This window comes from Canis lupus, chromosome 18, assembly GCF_003254725.2.
Source record: "Canis lupus dingo isolate Sandy chromosome 18, ASM325472v2, whole genome shotgun sequence".
NCBI classification, from domain to species: Eukaryota; Metazoa; Chordata; class Mammalia; order Carnivora; family Canidae; genus Canis; species Canis lupus.
In genome coordinates, this window is record NC_064260.1 from 16,424,452 (window position 1) to 16,451,669 (window position 27,218).

Sequence of the window (27,218 nt, forward strand, 5' to 3'; positions counted from 1 at the left end):
TTTTAAAATCTTACTTTATAATCCCAAGGTTGTTTGGAATATAAATATATATATATATATATATATATATATATATATATATATATACACACACACACACACACACACATACATATACATACACACACTTTTTTTTTCCTGCCAACTGTTTCTTTAAGACATTCTGTCTATGTTTGGGTCAGAATGCAGAATGCCTTTATTTGGACTTAGAATTTAAAAGATTGACAGTAGTCAAATGTATGCTGCAAACAGACTTTGTTCTTCACATTTAAACTTGACAGTCAAGGGATCCCTGGGTGGCGTAGCGGTTTGGCGCCTGCCTTTGGCCCAGGGCGCGATCCTGGAGACCCGGGATCGAATCCCACATCAGGCTCCCGGTGCATGGAGTCTGCTTCTCCCTCTGCCTGTGTCTCTGCCTCTCTCTCTCTCTCTCTCTGTGACTATCATAAATAAATAAAAAAATTAAAAAAAAAACTTGACAGTCAAAACTATTTCCTTTTAAATGTTTAAATTCATTTTGTTTTCTGGTTGTGAAAGTAATATTCATCGAAGAAAATATTTAAAAGTACAACTAAGCATATACCCATCCATGTCCATTCACACTGACACTTGCTTCTGTGTACACACACATGTGCACACGCACATGTTCCTTCTCCCAGAAATAAGAATAGTAAGTATCTTGGCGTATATTTCAGACATCTGTATGTGTTCAATTTTATTTTTACTACTTGAGGTTCTACCATATATTCTATTTTATAATCTAGCTTTGTTTTAAAACTTAACATTACATTTTAAATGTTTTTCTAATAAACATCCATCCACATCATCATGTGGATAGTATTCTATTATATGACTGTACTATAATGTATTTAATCAATTCCTTATTTGTGGACATTTTGCTTGTTTCCAGTGCTCATTATTTTAGCAGCTTTATAATGAACAATCTTGCAGCTAATACTCTTTGCACACTGCTAATTATGAAACCATATTATTTTCATGGTATGACTACAAAGTCAACCTGATTAAAATGAAAAGCTAAGCTATGAAGTCAGCCTGATTAAAATAAAACCATATTGTGATTTTTGTGCTAAGGCCAGCATCACAAAGACTAATGAAGGTTAACTTTTCAACTTTTAACAGTAATAGTTCTTTATAATAATGGTTGATAATCATTCATAGGTTAAGATAAATGCCCATTTCCTTATCATTGTTCTAATACCTAGTCATCACTTTAATTAAAAGAACTGTCTCTCATGTTATGCTAAGCAAAATAAGTCAGAGAAAGACAAATAACCATGTGATTTCACTCATATGTGGAATTTAAGAAACAAAACAGATGAACATAGGGGATAAAAAAAGAGAGAGAAGCAGATCAGAAAACAGACTCTTAACCACAGAGAACAAGCTGAGGTTTGCTGGAGAGGAGGTAGGCAGGGGGATGGGGTAACTAGGTGATGGGGATTAAGGAGGGCACTAGTGATGAGCACAGGGTGTTGTATGTAAGTGATGAATCACTAAATTCTACACCTGAAACTAATATTATACTGTATGTTAACTAACTGGAATTTAAATAGAAACTTGAACAAAAAAAAAAAGAAAGAAAACTGTCTCTCACTTTGCAACATTTTCTGTTCCACTGTTAAATTTCAGTAAGTGCCTTTTAGAGGGCCTGTTTTATAAGGCAAACTAATTCAGTTGAAAAGCAGCACATTGTGTCTGCTTTCCAAAGTTCCCGGAACACATGGCCTTGCAACTAACTCGTCAGCAATGAGGGAACCTCTTAGTCTGATATTTATATTTATATTTTTTATTTTTTATTTATTTTAATTTTTTTATATTTATATTTTTAGAAAATCTTTGTTGTTTTAGCTCTATAATCTGAATGTAGCATTGTCATAGAGAATGTAAATTCCACTAGTAAATAAGAGTTGGTTTTATTATATAAATATTTGCTCTCTAAAGTCCTAATTATTTAATGATTGTAGGCCCATAGTAGAAGCCTTTAAAACTGTCATAAGTGATAACACCTACATTTTACTGTTTATTAATGCTGTTTTATTATAGCATTGTCATTGTCCTTTCATCCACACTCAATTTAGTCTTTTCATGAAAGAGTAAATTCTTAACAAAAGTAATCCTTAAGCTTTTCCTACAGGAAATCCTACAGACCAATGCCTCACAAATTATGGTTTATTATACAAACAAATATGAGCATGTTTAATATTGACCATTTTAACTATGTGGAAGACTCTTTAAAGTCCTTTTCAGCCGGGTGAAAGTCTTTTTCACCTTCATCTCTGCTATTAAAAGCAGGGGGTTACCTCACATAGAGAGGACCTGGCCATATATTTAGAACCTTGGCCTGCTGTTTGCTCTTTGTCTCAACTCATTGATTTATATAAATCACCTCAAAGTGAGAACCCACATTGAAATATTCAATGTGTTTATGGGTCGCACTACACTCTTCCAGGGAGTGAAATGCTAACGTGATATGAATAAATTGTAGAATGACATTGTAAACATGAGTGAGAAGAAGAGTGGCGAAATGTATATCAATATGTATCAAAGAAATATGAGAAAGGAACAATAATTTGAGCTGTTATAATAAGTTGTCAGTTCTCTTCCAAGAGGGAGATTCAAGAACCAATTATGGACTGTGTCTTTAACTTCAGACAGTGTTACTATGGATTTCATGATCCTACAAATTCTGGAAGGCCTCTCAAGGGCCATTAAAAAGAGAAAAATGGTGGTCTTACAGGCAGCAGTCTCTGGAATAGTGGTTGCAATGTTAGATAAAATTATTTTATTATTTTTTAAAGATTTTATTTATTTATTTGAAAGAGAGTGAGTGTAAGTGGGGGAAGGAGCAGAGAAGGGAGGAACAGAGGGAGAAGGAGAGAATATCCAGCAGACTGTGTGTGGAGTCTTATGCGGGGCTCAATCCCATGACCCTGAGATCATGACCTAAGACAAAACCAAGAGTCAGACAGTTAGTTAAGTTATATAGGCATCCCTATATAAAATTATTTTTGTGTAGAGTCTATATTATATCTATCCTGAAGGAGAAACCTTGGAGAGAGAGGGTGAGAGAAGAAGAAGAGAGAGAGAGAGTATATTGCCAGGGAAAGAAGGATCTGGAGTACTGCTATAAATCAGTTTTTCTTTTTTTTTTTTAAAGATTTATTTTTTTATTCTTTAAAAAAAAAAGAGAGAGAGAGAGAGGCAGGGACATAGGCAGAAGGAGAAGCAGGCTCTTCACAGGAGTCCGATGTGGGACTCGATCCTGGATCCCGGGATCACAACCTTAGCCGAAGGCAGTTGCCCAACTGCTGAGCCACCTAGGGGTCCCTAAATCAGTTTGTCTTTTGGAAGATATGTTCCTGCATATAATCTTTTTATATTTTTATGTAAATTAAAATGTGATTTACATTTCAAAAAAAATTTTTTTTTTTTACATTTCAAAAATTTTAATGTAATGGCGCCTGTCTTGAAAACTATATCCCCTTTTTGCTAATTTTACATTGAGTAAATGAAGATGAAAATCTAGAGCACACAGAAGTGCCTTTTTTTTTCTATTTTAGAGAACTTGATATGTAACAGTTCAACTTACAGGATATTATAATGATTAAACTTAAAAAAATACGTGTTTTTAATGGAAGCTTTGACTAGGGGATTTAAATATCAAACATCTTTGAAATACATTTTTTTTTCAAATCCATTTACACAGTGTTTTTCAGTACAGCAGTTCTGGAGATGAGCATGGCCTTAGATAATTAGCATTTCTAAAAAAAAAAACATGCTGTTTTCTCATGGAGATTTTCAAAGTAACACACTGGAGAGTGCCAATAAAAAAGTCTTTGGGTTTAAACATTTTACTTACAAAGGGACTAAAAATATGTTATTATTGTCACACTTTAGTTGTACATTTGCCAGTTCACAAGAATGACTTCCCACAACCCAAAATGCTAACTCACGAGTAGAACTTTTATTTTTGAGTGTGAAAGTGTTGCAGTAACAGTGTTTGAACGAGAAGTGTGAATCATTGGCAAAGCAGATGTTCAATAAAATTGTAGTAAATATAGTAATGATATGCTTATATTTAATATTTCAGAGATAACTTACTTTTCACTTGATACATCAGTTGAACTCATGACTTTAAATTTGCAGTGCCTGGGTGCTCAGTTAAGCATCAGACTCTTGATTTCGGCTCAGGTCATGATCTCAGGGTTGTGAGATGGAGCCCTGCACCAGAATCTGTGCTCAACTGGGAATCTGTTTGAGATTCTCTCTCTCTCTCTCTCTCTCTCTCTCTCTCTCTGCCCCGCTGCCCCTCCCCCATTCACTCTTTCTCTGAAATAAAGAAATAAATCTTTAAAAAAATAAATCTGAGGAAAATTATATCCCACAGACATCCCCTCAGCTGCTCATTTTAGACACTTCAACACATGGGGAAGCAGTTATTTTGTTTGCTGGGAAAGAGTAAAACGTTTATATGTCATTGTGAAATGTGTAAAACTTCACAATGTTAAATATTAATCAAAATATGATTATATGGCTAGCGATTTGAATTCCTCAAATCTCAAAACCTGAAAATGGAAAAAAATTCCATAGCAAAATCAACTGAGAAATAATTCCATAATAGCTCTATAATTGTCTGTATTTTCACAAATTAAATCGTTCTTCTTTTTTTAACTTTTTTTTTATTTTCAAATTTTACTTAAATTCTAGTTAGTTAACATATAGTGTAATATCAGTTTCAGGAGTAGAATTTAGTGATTCATCACTTACATACAACACCCATTGCTCATCATAACAAGTGCCCTCCTTAATGCCCATCACCCATTTAGCCCATCCCCCAACCCACCTCCCTTTATCAACACTCAGTTTATTCTCTATCATTAAGAGTTTCTTATGGTGTGTTTCCCTCTTTCTTTTTTTTCCACCCTCCTATATGTTCATCTGTTTTGTTTCTTAAATTCCATGTATGAGTGAAACCATAAGGTATTTGTCTTTCTCTAACTTATTTTTCTTAGCATAGTATACTGCAGTTCCATCCATGTGGATGTAAATAGTAGGCATTCATACTTTCTGATGGCTGAGTAGTATTCCTACACACACACACACACACACGCACAATCTTCTTTATCCATTCATTCATCAGTGGACATTTGGGCTCTTTCCATAGTTTAGCTATTGTTGATAAAGCTCCTTTAAACATCAGGGTGCATGTACCCCTTCAAATCTGTATTTTTGTATCCTTTGGGTTAATGCCTAGTAGTACAATTGCTGGATCGTAGGGTGGCTTTATTTTTAACTTTTTGAGGAACCTCCACCTTGTTCTCCAGAGTGACTACACCAGTTTACATTCCCACCAAGAGTGAAAGAGAGAGTTCTCTTTTCTCTGCATCCTCACCAACATCTCTTATTTCCTGTGTTAATTTTAGCCATTCTGACAGGCATGAGGTAGTATCTCATTGAGGTAGCCATTCTGACAGGCATGAGGTAGTATCTCATTGAGGTTTTGATTTGTGTTTCCTTGATGATGAGTGATGTTGAGCATCTTTTCATGTGCCTGTTAGCCATCTGGATGTCTTCTTTGGAAAAATGTTTATTCATGTCTTCTGCTCATTTCTTAACTGGAGTATTTGTTTCTTGGGTATTGAGTTTGGTAAGTTCTTGATAGATTTTGGACACTAACCCTTTATCAGGTACGTCATTTGCAAATATTTTCTCTGTGTGTCATCCACTATGCTTAAAAGTCTTTCTCCTTGTTTTATCCTCACAACAATCTTATGAAATCAGCGGTATTATTATCCCCATGATAGCAGTCAGAACTCTTGGTATTTAAATAGTTCTCTCATTGTGCAGATAGTTTTTATAGCTGGTAAGAGGCAGAACTTCAGCTCAGGTTTAGCTTGGGCCAATTCGAGCCCTTAATCAATGCACTTCCAATGGCCACACAAAGTTGACTGTTGGTTCTATGAAAAAGGCAGAACAAGAAATAAAATAAAATAGACATTTAAAAATACTATTGTGTGGAGACTACTTATATGATTAAAAATTGACTTAAATAAGTATTGTTTCGAAGGTTTAGGAAAACCACTATTATAGGGGGAAAAAGAAAGGAGATTTAAAATAAAAGGAAAAAGGGCATGGTCTTTTAAGGAATCAGAGCTGGCATGTTACAATAGAAAGAGAGAAAGAAGATGAGAAAAATACAGAGAAAGGAGATCTTCAAGCATTCCTCTTTTTCTCAAAACCCTTCTTCTTGATACATTTCTTGTACTCCAAGTTTAAGATTTTCTTGCTTGGCTCATGGCATAAGCTTCCATTTTCTGGACTCATTGGGAAAATTTGCTTATGTGGAAAATCCAATTTTCCAGCTATGTCCAAATAATGGAGCATTACTATGTACATATTTGTGTTGGCTTTAATGAATAATATGCAACCTTCCCTTAAAATAAGTAAAGACAAAAGTAATCAGATTGAGTTGTTAAAGTTCTGAGGTCATTGGCTTCTCTGCCTGTTTCCCCTTCAAAAGACAAAGTTACTTTTACTTAGCATTTTCTTAATTTATTAGGAGAAAACCATAAAGAACTGTTTCAGTGCATGCCTCCTGGATACTCCTGGGTGTCAGTAACTGTAAAAACACAAAGCACTGTCTGTTGGCTGTTATCTTTTCTCAATTCCCATGTAGTTTTACTGAGAATCCTAAAATTGACAAGGATATGAACATTATCTTGTAATTGGAAACAACAACAACAAAAAAAAAACTGATCAGAGGATCATAGGGGATAATTTGCCATGTATGTAGCAAGAGTACAGGCTTCCAATGACCTTCCAGGGAGACTAATATCACATCTACATTAACATCCTCATTATTGACCTGAAACAACAGAAAACAAGTTAATTAAATTCTCAGATGATGCTAAATGAAGAAGTGTTTGTTGCTAAATACCAGTGAGGAACAAGACAGAATTCAAAAGGTCCCTAAAGAATGTTAGAGATAGTTGGGAAATAGCAACAACAACAACAAAATTGAAGCTTAAAAATGCAAGCAAATGTATCTAGAGAGGAAGCAATTTTAAACACTGATATTAGATAAGCTACAATTAGAATGCAGTAATGATTAAAGAGGCCTTCAGGTGATAGTAAGCAGAAAATTAGACAGAAGCCCGAAATGTAATATAGTTAAAATGCTACTGTGTTTAGCACCCTTGTATTCAGATTCTGCATAAAGGATCAGATAAACACTGTTGGCTGATGAGATCTCATTTAGAGTTCCTTGATTACAGATTACAAAGCTGTAAGAAAAAGAAAAAATTAGATTTTGCCATATGTATGCAAATACCCTATAGCCCAGGAAAATCCAGTACTAGCCAGCAACAAGCTACAATAAAAAGCCCCTTTTCCCTTAAAATATGTCCCTTACCTATCAGGAGAAGTACAGGAGGTTCTCATCTTTGGGTTAACCACTTTCAGTTGGGTTACTGTTCCAAAAGTTCCCATTAAATTGTCCATTGATTTCCTAGGAAGAATTTTTTTTAAGACTTTATTTATTCATGAGAGACACAGAGAGAGAGACAGAGACACAGGCAGAGGCATAGTCCTGCAGGGAAGCCTGATGCAGGACTCGATCCCAGGACCCTGGGATCACGACCTGAGCCGAAGGCAGATAGATGCTCAACCACTGAGCCACTCGGGTGCCCCAATTTCCTGGGAGAATAAATCTGGAAATGAAATTGTTTGTAAGACTTTTTGGCAGCCATGTGGCAGAGGCAGGATTCCGAATAGAGGGGAGGACAGATGTGTGGCATGGGATCTACAGGAGGCTAAGAAGAGAGGTAGGGTCAGAAGGTGATACCCTGGACAGCTCGAGGGACTGTTTCTAAAGGCCTGGGGAGAAAGTGTGATTAGGAAGCGCTCACAAGGAGGTAAGGGATAGTGGTAGCTGTAGGTTAGCGAAAGTCACTTGAACTTAAATGGTTTTTGATTCACATCGGAGAGCAAGTGGCTTTGTGGCCACAGCTTCCTATTTTCTGCTGGTCCTGTGGCTGCAACAAGGCAAACCATTTGAATAAATAGCCTCATTCTCACTAGCTTATTCTTTACAGAAATGCTGTAAGCTTATTCAAGGGCTTTATGGCAGAACCGTTTTATCACTCACTGGATAGATTCATAATTTCAGGCACTAAAAAAAAGTTCCATTGGATTTAATAACTGAAGTGTGTTTCCCTCTGGATTAAAGAAGTTGGGGGGTTGATTTTTTTTTAATTCTGTGTTGGTTTATGTCTGCCAAGGGAAATCCACAATGAATTAAATCTGCTCAATGAATTTTTGCTCTTATAAAATTGTTTTAATGCTAAACATTGCCTGTTTCAAATATTGTACCAGAGGCGTTTATTTACAATCTGGTACATATGTAGTTTGAGCTTCTTAGCATAACTTACAGTGAATTAATGACTTGTTATGTATTGCTCAAACACTCTGCAGAAGTGATTTATAGGGCCGTGCTATGCACTGGCGGTTACTTTGCAATCTCTGTGCTGGCTGTCTCATCAATATCATTAAATGAATTCACAGTGACACAGCTCTGCTACTGTAGTTTTTGATATGAGGGATAACTGAACATAAATCAGAACTTATGTTTAATTCATAAGATGTACCAATCTCTCATGTAGGCGTGAGTTAGGTTAGAGGATGTCACAAATGTGTTTTACAGTACCTCTTGTGATTAAACCCAGGCCCTTCCGTATGACTTTATATACCAGGTAAAAATAATAGGTTGCTCTACACTATGCCATTTTTCAGATAAATGCAATTTATTTTTATTTAGGTATGATTGGTTTCTGTTGTTGTCCCCACAAGCAGGATATATTTTAGAAAGGAACACTGAGAGAGGTATAATGAAAGAACCGTTACTCCGAGTTTGAAATTCTTGTATCTTCTTTAGTAGTTAAATATGAGTTAATATCTACAATTTATTTTTTAGATCTTTTTTATGCATAGGGTTTTTAAGAATGGAAAAAGTGTACATTGATGCCGAGTCAAAAGAGCTTTTATTTTAAGCCTTAACATTTCCTTTCAGTAAAACTTAAAAAATGCTTAATTAACTTTGGGAGAATGGGCCTGGTTATCTTTGCTTATTAGTCTAGTCCAAGAAAGGGGAAATATTGCAACCATACAACAAAGAAAGTCATATATCCGTTTCCTAAAAAGGAAACTTTAACTGTCCTAGAGAATTTTACTGGTATTGTTGTTACTCTTGCTACAGTGACTGATATTTATTCTTTGAACCAGTGTGAGTGCACTGCAATCCATGCAGAAGATGTGAGTTTTTCTCCTGGTGAGAAGGGTAATCTGGCTCCAGCAGAGCTGCGACCAGGGCGCTGAGATAATGGCAAGATTGCCAGGTTGTCGAGCCTCGTCACTGGCCCGCTGTGTAGCCCTGTGATCGGCTCTGCTGACTGTCACAAAGAAAGAATGTGACATGTTTCTGCCAAAGAAAATAATTCCAACATATGCAAGAAACTGACACAAATGTCTTCTCCTCCTTCCTCTGGTTCCAGCTGATTAGACCTAGCTTGAGGTCCTGATGATTTTAAGACCTACTTAGTTGGGCCTTGTTTGAAAAGAAGATAGATGAGCTATTGCTTTCAAGTCCTGAGTGACAAAGGGATGAGAAGAAATGACATTACTTAGTAGTGTAATAAGTAATTGATTTCATAATGCTCGGGACAAAGGGCAGAGTAAATGCACACGTGAGAGCAGAAGATGCCCGGGGCATGTCAGCAGAGGGGAAAGAAAGCACACAAATGTGTTGAGGAATAGGGTGCCTTGGAGGGGGAAATTACTACAGCAGGATAATCCAAGTAGCTCCTTTTCATATAAATTGTGAGATTAAGAATTTACTAAAAGAGAATTTCTGTAAACAATATCAACTGGAAGATCTGCTTCCTGGAATTTGTATCATTTAGGAATAGGTTCCACCTACACAAAGAGAAAACCTGACTTCTGGTGCCTTAAAAAAAATATATATGCCTGTTTCTGCTCACCCAAGGAGACATTAACGTCACACATCACCTGCTGTGTGTGTTCCTGCTGCTCATGGTCACAACGGGGCTCCTCTTTTAGCTGAGTCTTTCAGAATGTTCCACAGTCTCTCTCTATAACATGCTTATTATGAGTTTCCTGAATGGAAGCCTAGACTGTTGTTTTTGTGATTTTGGTTGGACCAATTTTAACATTCTATAATGTTGACTGCATAAATTCCATTCACAGCTGAGTCATACACAGCACTGTTACTTCTTTTCTTTTCTAGGCTTTTTGTTTTCCCAGGAATTAATAATTTCCTTGTTTTTTCATTTGCTTTATTTCTAAGTATTTGTTTCTCCCCTACTTGTATAAACTTTCTCTCAACACATTCAAACCCATTAAGTTTTCCATTTGTTTAAACCTCTTGAAGGAAGTGTTCCTAGAGCCCTCTGGCCTATTGGAATCTGGACTGGCTGTTCCTAGGCCTGCTGCACAGCTGGTACCCTGGGATTTCCCTCTCCCTTGATCCTGCTCTGGATCTCTAGTTTCCTTTTTTTTTTAACATATTCCTTTTGCTTGATGTATTCTTTATAACCAAACCCCTGCTTTTGGCATTGTTGATGCTGTTGTTTGAAAGTGAACATCTTCTGGTGCCTTTCTGAGTAGGAAAAAAAGAGAGTTTTTAGACCTTCTTGGCCTGAAAATGTCTTGATTAATAGGTTGATTGTGTATAGAATTCTAAGTTGGAATTGGAAGGCCATGCTCAGTGCCTTCTAGTCTCCATAGTAGCTTGGTAGGACCAAAGTCATTCTGATTCTTGACATTTCCTAGAAAAACTTTTGTTCTGTATAAATTTGTAGGATCTGTGGAATTTTGTAGTGATACATACTGTTAGGTTCTGTTTTATCTGTTATCCTAGAAACTCACTGGGCTCATGTTCTTCAGGATGAGAAAATTGTATTGAGTTATTTCACTGAGGATTTATCCCATTCCCATCTTCATTTTCTCTACTGTCTTTCTGAAATGCCTCTATAATGACATTAGATATTCCGAACCAGGTCCTCTAGTTTTCTTTTCTTTTTCCTCCTATATTCACTGTTTTTTTTTTTCTCTCTACTTTCTAAATGATTTCCTCAGCTTTTGTCTTTTAAATTGTATGCCATCTTTCAGCTCTGTGATAATATTTCAAATTTCTAATACATTGTTTTCCTTTTGGATATTCCTTTTTTAATAGAAATATTTTAACAGCACCATTTTTTTTCTTTGAGTCTCCGTATAATCTCTAATTTCTTTATTTTTTTTTTCTTGCCTATTTGTTTTGGTCTCTCTTTCTCAACAGAGAATTTCCTCAAAGATCATTTCCCAATGATCTTTGGATGTAGTACTCTGCAAAACCACCTGGAAGTTCTGTAGGGAAAGTGAAATGGTAATGAGGGAGGCTGGTGATTGTCTTCACTGTAGGTTGATCTGACTTGACTGATTCCCCTTAAGGTAAAAAATTTTAGGAACTTTAGGTTTTTCCCTTAGGCAGGATACAGTCTCCAAAAAGGATTTCCCAATCTCTTCCCAAACTATAAACCTAGTTTCCAGCTATATAGGAGCCAAGAGGAGAAAGAAAGTTGGGAGGAGGGAGTCTCATCTAGTATGTAAACTTTCACTTGTCCCTTGTGTGCTGCCCTCTAATGTGCCTGATGTCTCTGGAGAATAAAACTCTAATTTTTGCTGTTCTGTTGAAGGCTTTACTGAGCTGCACAGAATTAGGGAGAAGAGCTCTTAAGGAAAGCTTCTTAAATAGACTTCAGCAGAGTCTCTGTTTTCTGTCTCATCTCCATCCTCACTTCAAAAGGCATCCAGTGCTCCAAGTGTCTGAATCTACCTCAGCCTACCCTGCTGCTGGCTCGGGACTCAGTGTTTCAGTGTATGCTGGGTTAGTTGCAACTCACCCATCTGCTTTCCAGTTTCCCAAATTTTGATGCCATTGTCATTTTTCCTGTCTCTTGGTTCTTCAGGTTTATACCTTTATAAAAAGAGCCTTTACTGTGTTTTAGTGAGGTTTTGGGAAGGAGTGGAAGTTGATATTTGCATTTAATCTGCCATCTTTAAAACTGATGACTTTGGGGCACTTGGGTGGCTCAGTGGTTTGAGCATCTGCCTTTGGCTCAGGTCATGATCCTGGGGTCCCGGGGTTGAGTCCTGCATCAGGCACCCCGCAGGGAGCCTGCTTCTCCCTCTGCCTGTGTCTCTGCCTCTCTCTGTGTATCTCTCATAAATAAATAAATAAAATCTTTTTTAAAAAACCTGATAACTTCTCAGTTACCAATTAATACTCAGCTCAGATATGACCTCTCAGGCTCCCCATTTGAATGAGGAGTCCTTTATTGTGTGTGTGTGTATGTGCTGCCATTAAATGTATGTCCTTCCATTATAATGACCACTTCATGTCTCATGTGCCAGGAGTCTGTGCGGTCATTCACTTGAAAGCTGTGTATTATTTGTCTTCTTGTCTCCAGCACTTTCATGGAGCCTCTAACATGGCAGGTGTTGAGAAATACTTGTTAAATGAATGAATGAGCTTGGATGTTAGGATACTAAGGTGGAAATACTCTTGCTGACTCCATCTAAAGAGATTATACTGACTCTTAAGGATTTCGTTACAGTGCTACTTAATTTTTTAAGGCCAAGAGAAAGATGAATTGATTTTTTTTAAATAGAGAATCCATTTTTCAGATTCTCCTGACAGCTACTCAGTTCACCGTTTTTCCTCTTCTTTTAGAATGTGAAAGAGGCAACTTATATTTTATGATTGTCTGTAAGAAAATGCTTACAGGGAGCTCCATTTCCCCTCAGTGCCAAAGCTAACCAGTCATTTAGTAATTGCTTTAACCAGTGACTGAACTAAGTTGCCTCTTCTGTCTCTCCAATACTTAGAGCAGTTAGCTGGCACTTACCTCAGATTTTAAGGAAATGTTTGGGTTTTTTCTCTATTTCTGAATACGTATTGTAGTAGTATGACCTCATCTGAAAAATTAAGCTTAACTTTACTTAAATTTTTCTTAACTATGTGTCCCTTATTAATAAGTAGGACTTTTTTTTCAAGATTGGTAAAAACTCCCTGCAGATATAAAACCCTGGTTCCTCTTTACTTAGCAACTCAAAATCTGCATTTTCTCTTCCATATATTTTCTCTTCTTAGCTAAAAGAATTTAAAAAAAAAAAACCCTAGTAGGTCAATGTTCACTCTCATGGAATATCTGATAAGAAAGGCTGTTGGGAAAGCATTCCATTGTCCCTTTTACAGCCTCCTTGCTCTCTTTGTGACCATATGCTACATGTCCTGTAAATATAATCCAATAATTTTGGCCTATTCTTCTTTTTAAAAGTGGTTATGTGACCAATTAAAGGAACTCTTGATGAGTTCAAAGACCCTGTGACCCAGGAAAGTGTAAACAATCTTTACACCGCCCAAGATCAAACCATCAGCAGACCATTGGCTAAGGGAAGACTAAAATTTTCTCTTGGACTAAAATCTGAATAGCTGGAAGTTGGCTGGAGTATTTGAAAGGATTTGGGACTTTTACAGTTTTATGAATCCAAGACCTGGCAGCACAAGATTTTTGTGTGCTTTCATCTGTGTATGTGCCACACATATGTACTCATATGCCATGAGATTCAGATATCTAGAGTTGGTTTAAAACGCATGGACTTTTGAAATTACGTTTTTAATTTTCTCTGTGCTTTGAGCCTTCTGCCTCTGTGCTTTGAAATACTTTGACGTCTGTTGTCTTGATTGTTACTCACCCAGCCTATGAGATAGCCAGGCCAGCTGTTGTTCCCATTTTACAGATGAAGAATCTTGTGCTTAGACAGGTTATGCTACCTGCGTGGGTTCATTCACCTAAACTGTTAGTGGCAAAACTGAAAGTAGGATCTAGTTTTCTTTTTCTTGGATTTTGAATTGTTTCTTGATACTGAGATATTATTTTACTCAACCTGAAGGAATATAGGTGTGAGATACCTGGGTAGCACTTTTAAATTCTTTCACAGAAGATAAGTCCCTACCAGATCTCTTGACCAGCAGGGGTTGCTCATCATGATTAGCCATGATCATTTGTTCACTCCTCCAAATTAAAAATATCTTGGCTGGATGTGATGTTTAATAAAAGAATGAGGAAAACATACATCATGAAATATATCCTGCACTGAGTAAGTTGGGCAGACTGTTTCCTAACTAATTTTTGTAACTAATATTTAAGATTTAGGAGTTTCATTTGCTAGCGAGAAATAAGCTATTACTATATTCTACATCATTTCTTAGTGATATCATGTATTAGTTCATTAGATCTGTCTGAAAGATTTGCTTCTTATTCCTTATAAATAATTTGTGGATGCCCAGACATTGCAGAATCAGGCTTGGTATTACTACGCATTATTTATGACCATATTCTTTAAACATATTCTAACCTGGAAATTGTGCGTAGATCTCACATTTACATAGCTAATATATGCATTGTCGCTGCCACACAGTAAGAAATGCTTACCTGACAGTCTGTGACCTGCATAGTGTAACAGACATTACTCCTAATTTGTCAGAGATTCAGAGCATAAATTACAGGTTTCTTTTCAGATTACTACTTAGTGTCATCCTATTTGAAATAGAAAAGATGTCCAGCAACTTCAGATGAAATTTGCTATTTCTCCTCATTAATATTTTGGCTTTGTTATCAATCATGATGGTTATGTTAGATATAACTTAGAATTCTTATATGTCCTTGAAATAACCTTTCTCTTCAAACAGAATCAACTTTTGTGAAATTGTCAATAAGGAAATATAAGTCTCAAACCTAAAGGTATGAACACTTCAAAAATATTCCAACAGTAGGAATTTTTTTCCTCTACAAGTAGGGGAAATAAATGGGTGTGATAGGCTCTGTCTCCCTCAGCGGGAGTGAAGGTGAAGCTAATTATATGATGGAGGTCTCCTTTCCGATTACACATCATTTGAAGATCTTAAACATAGAACTCAAAGATCCTCAGTGGTTTTCATAGCCTTGAGATATTTTTGGGTGCAATTTCTACCCTTTATAAAAATTTCCACCTTTTAAAACAGCTAATGAACCCCAATTTCTAAAGCATTTCCTGTAACTGCATCTGTTGCTAGGAGAAGAGCAGAATAAAAAAAAAAAATGACAGCATCCTAAGATCTATAACCTTGCCAGTTCCTGTTGTTCTGGAAATGTAAGAGCCAAGGTTGTCACCAAGTCTCATAATGATCTTCACCCATTATAATTTGCAGAAGTGCTTGGAAAATCCTATATTTCTCTGAGTTCCTTCCAGCCTTAAAAGCTAGATATAGAACTGAAATCTCTAAGCAATTTGATAACAAGGTTTGGGCATCTAGTCCCCATAGAACATAAAGCCTCATACTTAGAAGGTGCCAAAGAATATCTCTTGAATCAGCCATTGGAGCACTAGGTAGTCATGGTGTTAGTCTCCAAAGTTTTCCATTATTCTTGCTCCAGTCAGGTGTGTTTTATTAGATAATACTGTGTTAATCATCTGATTCCCAATCTCCTAAGAACTTAGTATATATAGTATTCTATGTAAATTAAAGACACCTAGCCCATGAAGAAACATTAAGTAAAGGCAATTAATTAAATAAGCAAAAAGTGACAATGTGTTTGAAAGCTCTAGATGTATTAGGGTTTTTTAATCATTATCATTGTGAGTACATTAATATGAATAAAAGATAAATGCCTTTAGTGAGATGGCAGGTGAAAAGCAGCAAATGGTAATGTGTTTATAAAGTGTGAGCTTGAGAAGGAACAAAGATATGAAGTGTTTTAGCATTGCAATTATAAAACTAGAAAAGGTTTTAGGAAGAGGGAGCTTATTTTTGACCCATGAGAGAAATTGGTTTTTATATATCTGTGTGAATGATTCCATTTTGGCCAAATTTAAATGCACTTGGAAACAGGTTCTGAGAATGTTCATCCTACATGTTGATTGGAAATATGAAAACAGTGCATTATAGGACTATTATACATTACCTAGTTAAAAATAGTGTTTTTAACTTCATTTAAAAAAATTCTAGGGTTTTAAAAATAGTTTTGTACTGTGACTATGGCTACCTCAGAGGCTTTGTTTTTGTTTTAATAAAACAAGCATTGGAGGAGTTCTTGTATCTATACTTTATATGAAAGGTACACTTTTAAAATCCCTGTTTGGATATTTCAGTTGTAGTTTTTAACTATCCCTAAAGCCAATCCAAGCCTTTAAATGGAACCGGTACTCTGATTTCATAGGAGTCTTATATTGGTACTTAGAAGCCTAGTTTATTTTCCTAGGGATTTAATGTACAGTGCTAATATTATCCTTTGCTACTAAACAAGATGCTTTTCAAAATTTCACATTTAGGTATCTTGAATTTATGTGACTTTTGTAGCATGCCTATATTTAAATTAAGTTAAATTCTGGTGAACCTTGGTCTAATACTAAATTCAGTGTATGAATATTCAAGGTTATAGAAAGACCAATTAAAGGATTGGGGTTTGTTTTACAATAGTAAAACTTTTTTTTTTGAGAGTTTATTTTGTGTAAGTAATCTCTACACCCAATTTGGGGCTCAAAACTTACACCCCTGAGATCAAGAGTCACATGCTCTACTGACTGAGCCAGCCAGGCACCCATACTAGTAATCTTTTAACTAGCAATTTCCCTTTGTACACTTCATATTTGAAAGCTTTTATACACCTTTCAGAAACATATGCATAGCATCATGCAAAGTAAATATCAATATTTATTTATTGGATCATATCTTACTTAGATTTTGTTACTAAAAATGGTAATTTTTGGCACTTGATCATTTTTGTTTCTTTTTCTCCTCTAAAAAGTCTTTCCAGAAACTGTGGCTAAATTTTTATTTTTTTATTTTTTATTAAAAAAATTTTTTTATTGGTGTTCAATTTACCAACATACAGAATAACCCCCAGTGCCCGTCACCCATTCACTCCCACCCCCCGCCCTCCTCCCCTTCTACCACCCCTAGTTCGTTTCCCAGAGTTAGCAGTCTTTACGTTCTGTCTCCCTTTCTGATATTTCCCACACATTTCTTCTCCCTTCCCTTATATTCCCTTTCACTATTGTTTATATTCCCCAAATGAATGAGACCATATAATGTTTGTCCTTCTCCGACTGACTTACTTCACTCAGCATAATACCCTCCAGTTCCATCCACATTGAAGCAAATGGTGGGTATTTGTCATTTCTAATGGCTGAGTAATATCCCATTGTATACATAGACCACATCTTCTTTATCCATTCATCTTTCGATGGACACCGAGGCTCCTTCCACAGTTTGGCTATTGTGGCCATTGCTGCTAGGAACATTGGGGTGCAGGTGTCCCGGCGTTTCATTGCATCTGTATCTTTGGGGTAAATCCCCAACAGTGCAATTGCTGGGTCATAGGACAGGTCTATTTTTAACTCTTTGAGGAACCTCCACACAGTTTTCCAGAGTGGCTGCACCAGTTCACATTCCCACCAACAGTGTAAGAGGGTTCCCTTTTCTCCGCATCCTCTCCAACACTTGTGGTTTCCTATCTTGTTAATTTGCCCCATTCTCACTGGTGTGAGGTGGTATCTCATTGTGGTTTTGATTTGTATTTCCCTGATGGCAAGTGATGCAGAGCATTTTCTCATGTGCATGTTGGCCATGTCTATGTCTTCCTCTGTGAGATTTCTCTTCATGTCTTTTGCCCATTTCATGATTGGATTGTTTGTTTCTTCGGTGTTGAGTTTAATAAGTTCTTTATAGATCTTGGAAACTAGCCCTTTATCTGATGCGTCATGTGCAAATATCTTCTCCCCTCTGTAGGTTGTCTTTGAGTTTTGTTGACTGTATCCTTTGCTGTGCAAAAGCTTCTTATCTTGATGAAGTCCCAATACTTCATTTTTGCTTTTGTTTCTTTTGCCTTCGTGGATGTATCTTGCAAGAAGTTACTGTGGCCGAGTTCAAAAAGGGTGTTGCCTGTGTTCTTCTCTAGGATTTTGATGGAATCTTGTCTCACATTTAGATCTTTCATCCATTTTGAGTTTATCTTTGTGTATGGTGAAAGAGAGTGGTCTAGTTTCATTCTTCTGCATGTGGATGTCCAATTTTCCCAGCACCATTTGTTGAAGAGACTGTCTTTCTTCCACTGGATAGTCTTTCCTCCTTTATCGAATATTAGTTGCCCATAAAGTTCAGGGTCCACTTCTGGGTTCTCTATTCTGTTCCATTGATCTATGTGTCTGTTTTTGTGCCAGTACCACACTGTCTTGATGACCACAGCTTTGTAGTACAACCTGAAATCTGGCATTGTGATGCCCCCAGATATGGTTTTCTTTTTTAAAATTCCCCTGGCTATTCGGGGTCTTTTCTGATTCCACACAAATCTTAAAATAATTTGTTCTAACTCTCTGAAGAAAGTCCATGGTATTTTGATAGGGGTTGCATTAAACGTGTATATTGCCCTGGGTAACATTGACATTTTCACAATATTAATTCTGCCAATCCATGAGCATGGAATATTTTTCCATCTCTTTGTGTCTTCCTCAATTTCTTTCAGAAGTGTTCTATAGTTTTGAGGGTATAGATCCTTTACATCTTTGGTTAGGTTTATTCCTAGGTATCTTATGCTTTTGGGTGCAATTGTAAATGGGATTGACTCCTTAATTTCTCTTTCTTCAGTCTCATTGTCAGTGTCTAGAATTGCCACTGATTTCTGGGTATTGATTTTGTATCCTGCCACGCTACCGAATTGCTGTATGAGTTCTAGCAATCTTGGGGTGGAGACTTTTGGGTTTTCTATGTAGAGTATCATGTCATCGGCGAAGAGGGAGAGTTTGACTTCTTCTTTGCCAATTTGAATGCCTTTAATGTCTTTTTGTTGTCTGATTGCTGAGGCTAGGACTTCCAGTACTATGTTGAATAGCAGTGGTGAGAGTGGACATCCCTGTCTTGTTCCTGATCTTAGGGGAAAGGCTCCCAGTGCTTCCCCATTGAGAATGATATTTGCTGTGGGCTTTCCGTAGATGGCTTTTAAGATGTTGAGGAATGTTCCCTCTATCCCTACACTCTGAAGAGTTTTGATCAGAAATGGATGCTGTATTTTGTCAAATGCTTTCTCTGCATCTAATGAGAGGATCATATGGTTCTTGGTTTTTCTCTTGCTAATATGATGAATTTTTAATACAGTAAATTGTTTCTTTTACATTTTTCCTTCTGAATTTGTGAAAGTTATTGATCTCTCCTGTTGCTCTTACCTTTGTTTTCTTAATTTCATGAACAAACAACTTTTCCTTCTATCTAAACAGTAAACTCTGATCAAGAGGAACCTGATATGTATTTATTTTGTTTCTCATTTATTCAGTAATTCAGATATTTATTGGTTATTCACTATGTGCCATAGATTATCCCAAGCCTTAGAAATATGCATCAATAAACAAATAAAAGCAGTCTTTCCAATAGAACTTGTTTTATTATTGTTATTATTGTATTATATCATAATTATTATGGCTGACATTTTCTGAGAGCTTACTCTATACCAGATTTTGTGTTTTATGTGGATAATTTCTTTAAATCTTCATCACAACTCTACAAGGTAGGTACTATTATGGGTGAGGCACAAAGAAATTAGGTCATTTATTCATGTGATTTATCCCCCAATAAGTACTAAACCAGATTTTAACTCAGACATTCGGACCCTAGAGCCTGTGCTCTTGATTGCTTTACTATGCTGCCTACAAGTAAAATAATTATAATTGTAACAAATGCCATGAAGAAAGAGTGAAAGCTATAATGAATAGCTATAACAAGGAATTTGATTTAGTCTGGAAGGTAATGAGAGCCTCCCTGAGAAGACATTTAAGATGAGACCTCAGGGTTGACTGTAAGTTGGTCTGGGACTGTGAAAAAAAAAATTCCCTTAAAGGTAATTGCACAGCACATGCAAATGTTCTGTGGTAGGAAAAAGTTAGATGGTCAGAGGGACTGAAAGCAGGCCTCAGACCTTAAATGTGATAGGTGATGAAGGAATATTAATAGAGCAGCATGTACTTCAGAAGCACTGATCTCTCCCCACAGAGGCACAGCTTGTGGAAAGTATAACTTTGTCATTGATCTAAATATAATTGCTTTCAACATAACCAGATCTATTCATATAAAAATGCATATTATTGACAGACAATGCAGGATTTGAAACTAGGAATATCACTAGCTGTGTGATTCCCCATGAGTTTCCCATTCAAGATTCAAAAGACCTGGAAGTACAAAGTACTTGAATTTCTAAACCAGTTACTTAAGGTAGGTAATTGTGACATTATTTCAGCTTATTATTACTAGTAAGGTTATAAACTCACAGATGTTCTTATTGCTCTTGTAAAGTGCAGCTCTGTCACTAGGCGTGGTGGTCATGGCAACACCAACATAGGAAAAGCAAGTACAAAGGAGGGGATAGGTCTGACACCAAAGCTCACAAACTTGACCCTACAGCAAAGAATTACTAGAGACTCTGGCCCAGGCAGGAGACAGGAGAGGCCAAGGAAGACTGATGTTGGAATTTCCATTAATTGGAGCCCAGTGACAAATCTGGGCAGCCAACGCAGTCAACCTAGAGAAAGGGTGGTTTGTATCTAGAACTCCAGCTGTGGCTGACTACAGTGTAAACTTTTTGAGGGCACAAAACATTTTTTGTTCACTGCTTTATCCTTATCCTGAGTGCCTGGAATAGTGCCTAGCATTATAAACAGGAGGCCTTGTTAGCAAGTACCTAGGTACAGGTCTGAAGTCCACTGAGACCATATGGAAGGGATAAAAGGGGTGCCTTAGGGAGGTTCATGTGAGAAAGGGATCCCAGGTCTTCCTGGCAATAAAGGAGATGTAGAAAGCAACACAGGTTCTCAAGAATCATGGCTGATCTCTGAGATCCTACATCTGATGAAGCAGGTAAATCCTAAACCTCCCTGGATGACAGGACTGAAACAATGTCCTTTGTCCTTCCTGACTCTAGGACTGGTTTAAGAACAAAGATAATATTGAACTTATGGGGACACATGGGTGGCTCAGTGGTTGAGCGTCTGCCTTTGGCTCAGGTTGTGATCTCAGGGTCTGGGATCAAGTCCCACATCAGGCTCCTCGCAGGAAGCCTGCTTCTCCCTCTGCCTATGTCTCTGCCTCTCTCTGCATGTGTCTTTCATGAATAAAGAAATAAATAAAATTAAATTAAAAGATTGACCTTATGGGTGTCAGGGATGATTAACATGTCAAGCACATAGTCATGGAAATCATCTCATTCAGTCCCCGTATCAAAAATAGCTAGGTCCCTATATTGTCCCTATTTTACAGATGAGTAAACTTGAGGCTTGGGGAGGTTATTTGATTTGACCAAGATCAAGACTGTTAAGTGGTGGTTAAGAACTGAATATAAATTTGACTACAAAGTTCATGCTCTTAATCATAATACTTTGCTGCTTCTAAAAACACATCTTTGCTTTCAAGTAGCTATCAGAACAAGACTGTGGCCACTAAGGGCATCCCAAGGAGGTATATCCAGTAGCAGAAGTGGTTCAGTCAGTGAGTAGTGCTGTCCAGGGCTGGACATCAGAGATGTCTGCACACAGGATTCCCAGGAGTGAGGTGCTGGAGAAGCTGAGGAAATAAAATGGCGGCCAACCAAGGGCGCAAATCACAGGGCACATAGAATCTACACACAAAGATTTTAATCCATGACTTATTACCATAATTAATGATTTGTTGTTTTCTCTCAAATGAAAATTAGTTTGTCAGATGTAGTAATTGAGGAAGCTAATTACACATAGCTGCGCAGGGCCTGCCCCAGGCAAAATTGAATGTCTTTTGGCTTTGATTTGTTACCTCCTACCTTGGCAGCATTTCCTTCCTTTCACAATTCCTTTATATTCCCTCACATGCCCAGGATTTTTATGCTGCCCTTATCTTTTCCTTCCAGAAGAAGATTGATGTAATAAATGAGTTCATAATAGGGTTGGTTGGTAATTTAATAAATTACACTGCCTGGAAATTTTTGTATTTATAAAAGGAATCTTACTAAATGTAATGTAGTGCCCTGGATTGGATAGTTGTAGGGTGGAGGGAGGACATCATCAGAAAAACCGGTAGAATCTGAATGTTAATTCCTTAGTATTGGCAAACGTTCCGTGGTTATGTGAGGAGTTACCATTAAAGGAAGTTGAGTGAAGGGTATATGGAAACTCTTGTACTGTCTTGGCAACTTTTCTGTATATCTAAAGTCATCTTCAAATAACACTTTTAAAGTAGGAAAGGGGATCCTATTGAGAGATGAATTGCTATTCAAAGGCATAAATCTCTAATTATGAATTTTAGGCACGTAGGTCATACATTATAGTGTAAGGATGTGTAAGGATGACCCTATAGCTATGTACCCATCCACTTTTACAGACCTTCAGCTTATTTAACCATAGAATATTTCTGTCTTGTAAATTCAGGACACTGTGAATTATATGCAGGATAAGAAGATTGTATCTATTCTACTCACTGCTGTTTTGCTGAAAGACAAAAACCAGCTGAGACTTAGTCATAAAACAAGAAGTACACAGCCATTTTTATTTCTTTGGGAAAGTGTGATTGATGCCAGAAATCTGAATTAGGCAAACATTAATTGATGTGCTGGGAGATGAGTAATTTAGAAAAGCCAAGGTCACTAACATTTGCCACTGTTTTAAAAAATGAAAAGGAACACAAATTCACTTGGGCTTCAAATACCCCCAAAGGGTTTTGTTCTCTATCTCATGGCAACATGGGCATCAGTAGTCTTTATATGACCTAATTTAAAGGAGTAAGTGCTTGAATACATACTCTTAGTTCAGGGTTCCATAAAGAATGTACTGTGTTTAACTCCAGGGACATTAAAATTAGATAAAGAGTTTAAAAACATGATTTCCCTCTTGGAAAAGGTAGACCAACTAGTTGGCACTGTGTCAGATGAGAGACAATAGAAGCTTGTTCTATTATTTATACAAATTGACTGGTTTGGCAGTTGCTACAGCAATGAGCCATAATGAACTACAGAAAAATGAAAATGTGATTTCTTTAGCATTGTACAAAAATGGAATATTCACAAGAAGGCAAAGAATGACATTATAAGCACCAAGCTGTGTCAGAATGGTCTTCCTTGTTGCTACTTTATCCCAAATGTCATGCAAATAGTGTATATTTACTAGGGCAAAAAATGTAATGATGGGCCATCATTTCTGTGCTGTTAGTCAGGGGGCTGTGCCTTGTAATTCCAAAGGAATTTTAAAATATTCATTTTCCATGACTTTTTACTTTTAGCTACACTGTCTGTGCCTTTGTTTGAAATAAAGGCTTTCTTTTAGCTAAGTTCCTGAAATTGGATGATTTGTTCATGTCTTCCCAGCAAAGAGAAGGAAAAAAAAATCATGAAGCAAGTAATTCAACTCTAAAATACCTAATTTTCTGGTTAATTGGCTCAAACTTCTTTGTTCTGTTAGGGAATCCCTGGTCTTTATGGAATGCTCTTGACTTTGAGCTTTGATGTTTATACGTTATATTTTCATTCACTCCCATTTATCCAATACTGCGTTTTCTCTAACAATATTGTGTTCAATTCCAGAAAAGGCCTTTTAAACAAAAATACTAGACACCTCACCTTCCCCAGCCCTAAGGGCTATGCTAGTCAGAAAATGTGAATCAGACTAAACAACTTTCCTAAAACAGAGTCTTAGCTCGAGCTGGCCAGCAAGGGCCATTTACACAGACATCTATTGCAGAACGTGTGTGTGTCAGATCTTATTTTCCTCTTTTGCCTGGAGCAATGCAGGAAGCTGGTTATGACTGTGCTGTAGAAATTGACTTCGATATAAAATGCTACTTGGCATTAGGAGATATTATATATAATTAGACTCCTAGACATGAGCCAAATTTGAAATATTTTTCATAGTATAAATGTCAAGACGAATGATATTCAATGTGGTAAACAGAAAGCTTAGTGTAAATAATTGTAATTTTGATATGGGCTAAGTTCTTACAAAACTGTACACCAAAGATCCTCAACCAGGGGCAATTTTACCTCTGCTCCCAGGGGACATTTGACAATGTCTGGAGACATTTTTTGTTGTCATACCTTGCATCTAGAGGTTAGAGACCAGTGATGCTGCTAAATATTCTGCAGTGCACAGGACAGCCCCCTATAGCAAAGAATTATCCAGTTCAAATGTCAGTAGTGCTGATGTTGAGAAATCCTATCTCCACACCAGCTTGTGAGTGACTGTACCAGAGATAAATCTGAAAATGCATCATTTCATGCATTATCCCTTTAGGTTAATATTAATAGGGAAGTCCTACCTCACTGAAAAATTACTGACTGTTGTTGTGAGTTAAATATACATGTGTTTCTCATCTACCGAAGACAATGAAAAATCAAGGGGAAATGAGGGGCAATCCCTTGCCAGAGTCTGTGGGATAAATTTTAATCCTTTCTAAAGAGTCTTTGGCTGGACAAAGGAGGAGTAAAATAACTTGCTGCTGACGGTGGTTGTTACTTGAGTGGAAGATGTTACTAAGAAGGATGGTGGAACATTTCTGACTCAGGGAAGAATGTATGGCTGCGTATCTGTTCAGACCAGTAGGTTTTTTTTTTTTTTTTTTTTTTTTTTTAAGTCTGCTACAAGTAGAATCATGTCTGCCCAAGCCCTGTACCAGGATTCTGAAGAAATTGATTGGGGTTGGGGCCTGGCATTCTGTATATTTTTAAGTTTCCAATTTCTAGCCAAGATGGTTTAAATACCTTTTAAATACCCTTAAAATAAAAATATTATATGTCTATCAAAATGTTTGCTTGTCCTACCTACCTGTGATGATCACTCCATTCTTGCTTCCCATCCCTTTTTATTTCCCTGAAAATACACCTGCCTGAGTGTTACACTTGGCAGTGAATTGTATATGCTTCACAGGAGCCACTATTTTTCATAGGCTAGTGAATGGTTCTTATTACATGTATTACTATCCCAAGATCAGACTCACTAGTGATAGAACTGGTGATATCACCAGAAATCCCACCTGGACACTTTATCTAGCACCATGGGCAGCACTGGAATTTACTTGAAACACTAAGGAGATTCAGTCCAAATTTGGTTCTGTACTGAGCTAAAGGAATGTTTTTCTATGTGAGAAAGTACAGAAGAAGTCAGCCATTATCCAAATGACATCCTAACTATTCGTTCTGCTTCCTTCAATACTGTAATTCATCAAAAGCGAGAGAGAGAGAAAAGAAGAAAGGTACACATGACTGATTTTGAACATACTTGTAAGAGTTGTAGTTTTGCCTGCACAGGGCCAAAGGACTTTGCTATAAATATGCTAGGTAATTTAAGGGAACTTTCAATTAATCATTACATCAATAATTTAATGTGTTTTCTTTCATCTAAATGTGTCCTGAGGCAGGTAAGAGAAGCACTACTTATACATTGGAAAAGAAAGATTATTCATTCCCTGGGCTCAGAGTTGCATATAATATGCAGAAATTAAACTTTGGTTTAATTGAAATTTGGTTGCAGTTTGAGGCTTTATAGTTTCCTTGGGCCACCTACTACATTCTTTTTAATGAAGCATTGAAGGATGGCAGCAGTAAAGAAATACTAAATTAGCTAGTTCTCTTATGTTTCAAGCAACAAAGCACTTTTCCTGTCCATTATAACATCATTTGAAAGAAAACAGAGATAACCCCAAACATTCCTGACTGTCCTTAATAATGATTGTGTATCTATCTACTATTAACTTATCTATGGCATTCTAGAATGTGTTTCACTTTTATTTTTTAATAACAGCTTCATTGAGATATAATTCACATGTCATAGAATCCACCCCTTTAAAGTATACAATTTAGGTGTTTTGTAGTATAATTCAGGGTTGTACAATCATCATCAAAAATTTTAGAACATTTTCATCACCCCCAAAAGACACCTTGCACACCTGAGCAGTTACTCTCCATTTCCCCATCCTCTGGCAATAGCGATCTACTTCCTGTTTCTATGAATTTACCTATTCTGGATGTGTCATATAGATGGAATCATACAACATGTAGTCTTTTATGGCTAAATTTTTAAAGTTAGCATGTTTTAAGATTTATTCTTGAAAGGTCCATGTTAATAGCATGAACAGTACTTTATCCCTATTTGTGCTGAATGATACTCCATTCAGTATGGGTGTACTACATTTTACTTAGGCATCCATCTGTTGATAGATGTTTGGGTTGTTTCCACTTTGGCCTATTATGAATAACATTCCTAGGACCATTTGTATACATGTATTTTTGTGTGTATGAACTTTTGTTTTAAAATCTCTTGGTTATACATTTAGAAATGGGATTGTTAGGTCATTCAGTAACTTGATGTTTAATATTTTGAGGAATTGCCACACTTTTCCAAAGAGGCATTTTACATTCTGACCAGGAAAATCTGAGATTTCAATTTCTCTACATCTTCACCAACACTCATTATTGTCTACCTTTTTTATTTTAGCCATCCTGATATAAGCCTAGTGATATCTCATTGTGGCTTTTATTTGTATTTCCCCAGAGAAGGATGATGTTGAATATCTTTCCAAGTGTTTATTGGCTCTACGTATGTCTTCCTTGGATAAATGTTTATTCAAATCCTTTGTCCGTTTTTAAATTGAGCTATCTTCTATTGTTTTGAGTTATATATGTGAGAAATATATATATATATATATATATTTATACAGACACACATGCAAACATATGTACATACTGGATACAAGTTTCTTATCAGATATAGGATTTGCAAATATTTTCTCCCATTCTATGGGTTGTTTTCCACTTTCTTAATCGTGTCCTTTGTTTCACAAAACTTAATATTTTTATTTTTTTTAAAGATTTATTTGTTTATTTATTCAGAGAGAGCGAGAGAGAGGCAGAGACACAGGCAGAGGGAGAAGCAGGCTCCATGCAGGAAGCCTGATGCGGGACTCGATCCCAGATCTCCAGGATCACACCCTGGGCTGCAGGTGGCGCTAAACTGCTGCGCCACCGGGGCTGCCCAACTTTTAATATTTTTAAAGTCCAGTTTATTTGTTTTTATTTTTTTGCTTGTGCTTTTCATATTGTATT

At 36.7% G+C, this 27,218-nt stretch overlaps 1 protein-coding gene and 1 long non-coding RNA gene across 3 annotated transcripts in view; one reads left to right on the plus strand and one right to left on the minus strand.

The window, feature by feature from the left end:
- The window catches only part of RELN (reelin), a 492,310-nt gene that overhangs the window by 158,198 nt on the left and 306,894 nt on the right, over nt 1-27,218 (plus strand). The gene's annotated exons all lie outside the window — the stretch shown is intronic.
- On the minus strand, nt 5,251-10,415 carry LOC112661279 (uncharacterized). The gene is made up of 3 exons (XR_003137581.3): nt 10,084-10,415; nt 7,433-7,528; nt 5,251-5,978 (listed from the first exon to the last, which is right to left on the minus strand). It is a non-coding gene; the product is annotated as an uncharacterized LOC112661279 (long non-coding RNA).